Consider the following 6,000-nt stretch of genomic DNA (forward strand, 5'->3'; position numbering starts at 1 on the left):
GATGCTGAATAGGTTTCTTGAGAACACTGTCCTCATGTCTGCAGCGTAAGGCCAGGGTGAGCCAAACATGTTTGATTAATTAGGAAAGAAAATGTGACATCACAGCTGTCACCCGAGGCGGCATCACGTGAGATGAGTCACTACGATTTGGTGGATTTGAAGCGGAGCAGCTGTTGCAGTCACTGAAGTGGGGAAATCTGCAGATGCCTGACCCAGGATTACTGTAATTGCAAATCTGTGCACTGCAAAGCAATTAGGAGCTCCCAATCCACAAGAGAAGCATATCCTGGGTCATCCAAGCCAATGTTTTACTCTATACTGAGAGGGAGGTTCCCCCCTCCCTCCACACTTCTTGGGAATACAACTATCACAGGGATTTGGCCCTGATTGATGGGCTGTACTAACCCAGCAGAAGGAACTCTCTGTTGGGGGAATGTTTTGCAATCGGTTGAAATTCTGCAGGTAAACGATGGCGCTTGATGGCCTGCTCTGTATCATCCAGTATGAACGTCTCTTCCAAAGCTGGCTTGTACACGCAGAAAGGCTTTGCTCATGTTCTTTGGCGATGGAAAAGACACTGATGAATCGGACCGTTAACAGATTCCATTGGAAAGTATTTGCCGTGTGATTTCTTTCTCAGTCTGGGACTCTCAAAACCATGCTTTCCTTTGCCAAGTCACTTTGTGTCGGGATTGTTTTATTGTACCTAACTACGCTGATGAATGGGATCAAGAGCAGCAGAATTACTTTTTTGTTGGGAGAGGGGGGTCCTAGCTTCCCCCCCCCTTCGACCTGCAACCCCAGCAACGTCCCTTCCCCACCATCCCAAAGTTGGGCTTCACCGTTCTATGTTCCCCGTGTTGTCCAGCATTTCTCTTCTTCCCTACCTCTCGATTTCAGCCACCAGCGGTCTCTAGCATCTCTTTCCCTCCCATGGGGGCCTGATTGGATATTTCTGCACTAATCAGTTAGCGAAGGATAAGCACGTGAGCCCTTACCACCTACAAAATAGGTGACAGCAATGGCCTTAGGCTTATTTTTGTTAATGGCAACATTAGCATTTGGCAAATAAATTGGAAAATAAACTGTTTTTTGACAGCAGCAAAAAGTGGCCTCAGCATGTGGAAAAGACCTACATAAGGGCGCACTAAGGCCATTTATTGCTACTGGTTAGCAAAAGGACCCCATAAAGAGCTCAATTATATACTGCGGAATAGAGGTGGACAATGGGAGATATGATAGAGTGGAAGATGCATCAACAACCTCCTAGTGGAGATTGTAGAGATGGGAACTGTATCTGAATTTACAAAAAACAATCCAACCATGAAACAAGAACAGAGGATCTCTATGGGAGAGGAAGGGATCGTAGAGCTTAGTTATTGATATGGATGGCCAGACTGCATAGGACATGTGGTCTTTATCCACCATCTTTTGCTCTGTTTCACGTGTAATGGACCTCTCGGGTCAATGGGACTGAGAGATACCCTCCCCGAGGCAAATTCTCAACTATGGGTCGCAAGCAATACTCCCTCGAAGGATTGGCCAGGCATGTACAAATTTTTTCTCATGTGAGCAACAAGTTCTAAAAAAAATAATAATTTTCGTGGGAGCAACAAGTTCTGAAAGCCAAGTATTTTCTAGATTTGCATGTATTTATGTGAGCGACCATGTAAAATCTGTGAGTGACACAGCTTGAATGGATGAGCACATAAGAATAGCCTCACTGGTCCATCAAGTCCAGTAGCCTGTCCCCACAATGGCCAATCTAGGTCACTGGTACCTGGCCAAAACCCAAAGAGTAGCAACATTCCATACAGAATCCCCAAAGTGTAGCAAGATTCTAGAATCCCAGAGAGTAGCAACATTCCATACAGAATCCCCAGAGTAGCAAGATTCTAGAACCCCAGAGAGTAGCAACATTCCGTGCTACTGATCCAGGGCAAGCAGTGGCTTCCCCCATGTCTTTCTCAATATCAGACTATGGATTTTTCCTCCAGGAAATTGTCCAAACCTTTCTTAAAACCAGCTACGTATATAATATACCAGATGTATGTAGGAAGTGTTTTACTAAAGTGCAGTAATATGAGCACATAGAACTGAAGCTTTAACTTTTGGAGGGAAAGTTCAAGAAGCAGCCTTGTTTTTCTTCTCTAGAACTGGCCCGGTAAAGAGCTAGGTAGAAACACACAGGGTCTGCCCGTCCATCTGCAGAGAAAGGAAAACAGAGCAGTGGAATAGTCAGATACCCAATTTTGGTTGTGCCTGAGCCCAAAGAGGGTGAGCACAAGAACGCCATCCCCAGCCTGGCATCTCTCCCCTGCCCTCTCCCACGGGTGAGCTGCTATTACTCAAACATCCTCATATGCCTTTTAAATACTTTAGTCTTTCATCGGCATCAAAGAGCGACTCATACACACTACTTGTGCTGGTCCCAGAGCCTTCGAAGTGATGCAGCCTCTTGATTCTGACCGTTGATGTTACTGGCCAGACTTTATGGTAGATATCCTGCAAACAGGATGGTTGGATAGGCTGGAGTGAGCTTGGACGGCAACTTCAGCATTTGGAACCTAGGACAACACCAGGTGGACATTACAGTCTATGACCCAGAAATATCTAAGAAGAGACAAGTTAATTTAATCATGTATTTGTAATGGGTATAACTAATGGGCAGACTGGATGGACCGTTCAAGCCTTTATCTGCTGTCATTTACTATGTTACTATGTTTCCTGGCAGGAACCCAGAGTAGCTGAGATAAGATTGTGATGTCATAATGCCTCATTCCACCAATGCCTAAGAGCCAACCTCAGCAGTGATGTCACAATGGCTTGATTAGATGGCAACTTCAGCATTTGGAACCTAGGACAACACCAGGTGGACTTTAAAGTCTGTGACCCAGAAATATCAAAGAAGAGTCAAGTTAATTTAATCATGTAACTAATGGGCAGACTAGATGGACCGTTCAGGTCTTTATCTACCATCATTTACTATGTTACTATGTTTACAGTTTAGAAAGATGTTGAAGACATAACCGTTTGAGGAGGCTTTTCTTTGAAATTGTGCTGGTAGCCATATCTAATAAGAATCTTGGATTATGACTGCTTCACTTTATTTAGTGGGGATGGATAACATGTAAACTCATTGGGTCTTGACATTATTTAAGTGGATTACATTACTATATGATTGGAATGTAATTGAATGCATTTTGTAAATGTACTGCCCTTTGAACTATTGTGAATGTTTTAACTGTTAACCGCTTAGTTATAGGCGGCTTAGAAATTTTAAAAATAAATCTTAGCGGGACGGCAGTGAGGCAAGCATGAGCAGCGTTTGAGTCGCTACTCACTGCTGATGAAAAGCAAATGTGTTTAAAAGGTGGTGGTTGCTTGAGAGACACCAGATTTCCTGTGAGGTAGAGGAAGAGATGCCAGCTGGCAAGGTTTGGGGAGTCCCACCGGCCACATCATAGGTGTACCAATCCTGGGTGCCGGGCCTATGCCACCGGCTGAGAGCAGCGGAGCTGGTGCGTGCTGAGACTCAGGAAGGGACAGAAGGTAGGCCCCTAGGTCTTGACTCCTGTTTGAGAAGGGGAGCACTGGGGAACACAGAGCCACAAGAAACTGAGAGTGGAGACAAGTACAGGGCTTAAGGAATCTATACCCAGGAATTAAAGCTTTATTGTGAAAGGTTGATCTAAGTGGAGAGAGGCCTACTGACTGATCAACTTACAGGAGACTCAAGGCACAAAATCCACTCTGAAGTCTGCAAAGAGGTGTGTAAGACGCCCGAGCTTGACATGCAGAGGTCTGCTCAGAGGAGACCAAAAATTGCAAATCCCGTGAAACTTTTTGATACCTTTTGCAACTACTGTATTTCCCTTTGTTCTTAATTTGCCCCGTTGTTTTCTCGTTCCTTCTTTTGTATATATATATATATATATTTGTAGAATCTTGGAAAGCCCAATAAATGAGGCCGTGTTTAAGGGCGTCCCACTCGCATGACTTTTGAGCAGCAGATGTCTTCCTTATAGTAACATACAATTCAGAGCTTGATTAAAGTGAGAGAACCCTAAGAGTCTACAGCAGGGTTGTCCAACCTATGGCCCGAGGGCCGCATGTGGTCCCATGAAGTATTTTGTGTGGCCCCGATCGAGGGCGATGCAGTGTTTTCCTCTGCTGCCCCCGTGTGTGTTTACCGTCTTGCCGACTCCCTCCTCTGTCTTGCTGCAGTGTTTGCGCGGCCCCAGAAACATTTTATTTGGCCAATGCGGCCCATGGAAGCCAAAAGGTTGGACACCTCCGGTCTACAGCCACCACTCCAAGATGATGAATTACTGAAACAGATATATCCAGCTTTACCAACGTTGGCCTTCGAACAACCGCCTAATTTGAAGCAAAAATTAATGTTAAAAGTCCCTGGAATATTCCAAGCTGCATATTGTGCAGAGAGAGGGATGAAATTGACAACAATAAGGCAAGGAGGTGGACGATATATGACCTGAAAAACAGAAAATGTCCTGTATCGCTGCTGTACATCTGTGGAACAGTCTTCCTGGGCATTTGAGATTGTGCACAGAATGGGTCAGCTTTAAGAAATTATTAAAAACTCAATTATTTGTCGAAGCCTTTATGCAAGAGGTGTAATTGATTCCACGCTGCTTTGGCTATGTGCTTGTCACATGTGCGCGAACTTGTGAACGATGGCCACGTTCATGCACTTATTGGAATGTAGATATTGTGCGATGTCATGTCTGCCTATTTTATGACTGTTTTGATACTGGAAACGGCCTAGACTTAAGGCGGAATATAAATGCATTAAATAAATAAATAAATATCAGTAACTCACATGGGAAAAACAATCACAATATAAGAACATAAGAAACGCCTTCACCGGATCAGACCTAGGTCCATCTAGTCCGGCGATCCGCACACGCGGAGGCCCAGTTAGGTGCTCTCTGTTGGAGACCCGGATTTCCCGTATCCCCCGATATGATTTGCAAGAAGGTGCGCATCCAACTTGCGCTTGAAACCCTGAACACTAGTCTCCGCCACCAGCTCCTCCGGGAGCGCATTCCAAGCGCCCACAACTCGCTGTGTGAAACAGAACTTCCTGACATTTGTCCTGAACCTGCTGCCACACAGTTTCAGGCCGTGTCACGTCTGAAAATGTCAGTGATGCTTCTTCCTGGTCTATTTTGTCAAATCCTTTTAATATTTTAAAAGTCTCTATCAAATCCCCTCTCAATCTTCTTCTAGTCAATGCAGAAAATGTGAAGAAGGCTTCTGCGCTGGGGAGATAGGCCCAGAAGAATCAAATCACAAAGCAAAATCAATGTGACACCTCTGTAGATGAGCCTTTGGCAGGAATGGAGCACTGCATTAGTGACCTTACGGCTAGAGGAGGAGTGAATTGGTGGCGGTTTAATGTTTTGGGCTTTATTTTTTGACGTTTTAGAAAGAAATGTGAGCTATTTTGCCTGCACCAATCAGGGTCTTCTGGAGCAGCTGATTGCGAAAGGCATCAGGACCCGAGACCCATTTGTACTCATTCACACATTTCCGTGCAGCTACGTTTAAAATTTTTTTTTAACTTTTTGATGTGGTGAATTGACTCTTTGTCTTTCCATTTAAATATATTAAGTAACTTGATCAAAAGCACTTTATACACTCTTTGGGCTCCTTTTACTAAGCTGCGTTAGGGCATTAACGCACGGAATAGCGTGAGCTGGCGTAAGTTCTAGCCGCACAGCGCGGGTTTAGCTCGCGCTAAAATCCTGCGTGCGCTAAAAACGCTAGCGTATCTTAGTAAAAGGAGCCCATTGTGCAATGATTGAGAATGTGAGATGTTTTCAAAGGTGGGCTTTCTCGTTCACTGACAGGGTGTTTTTACCTTGTAACGATTCTCTGAGCACAATACAAGTGTGACTTAGTAAATGCTGTGAATATTTTGATATGCGCCCAGCATGTATTCATTTGATCTAGAAATCTAAAAGGAAATTTTAA

The sequence above is a fragment of the Geotrypetes seraphini genome, chromosome 12 (assembly GCF_902459505.1).
Source record: "Geotrypetes seraphini chromosome 12, aGeoSer1.1, whole genome shotgun sequence".
Classification (NCBI taxonomy): Eukaryota; Metazoa; Chordata; class Amphibia; order Gymnophiona; family Dermophiidae; genus Geotrypetes; species Geotrypetes seraphini.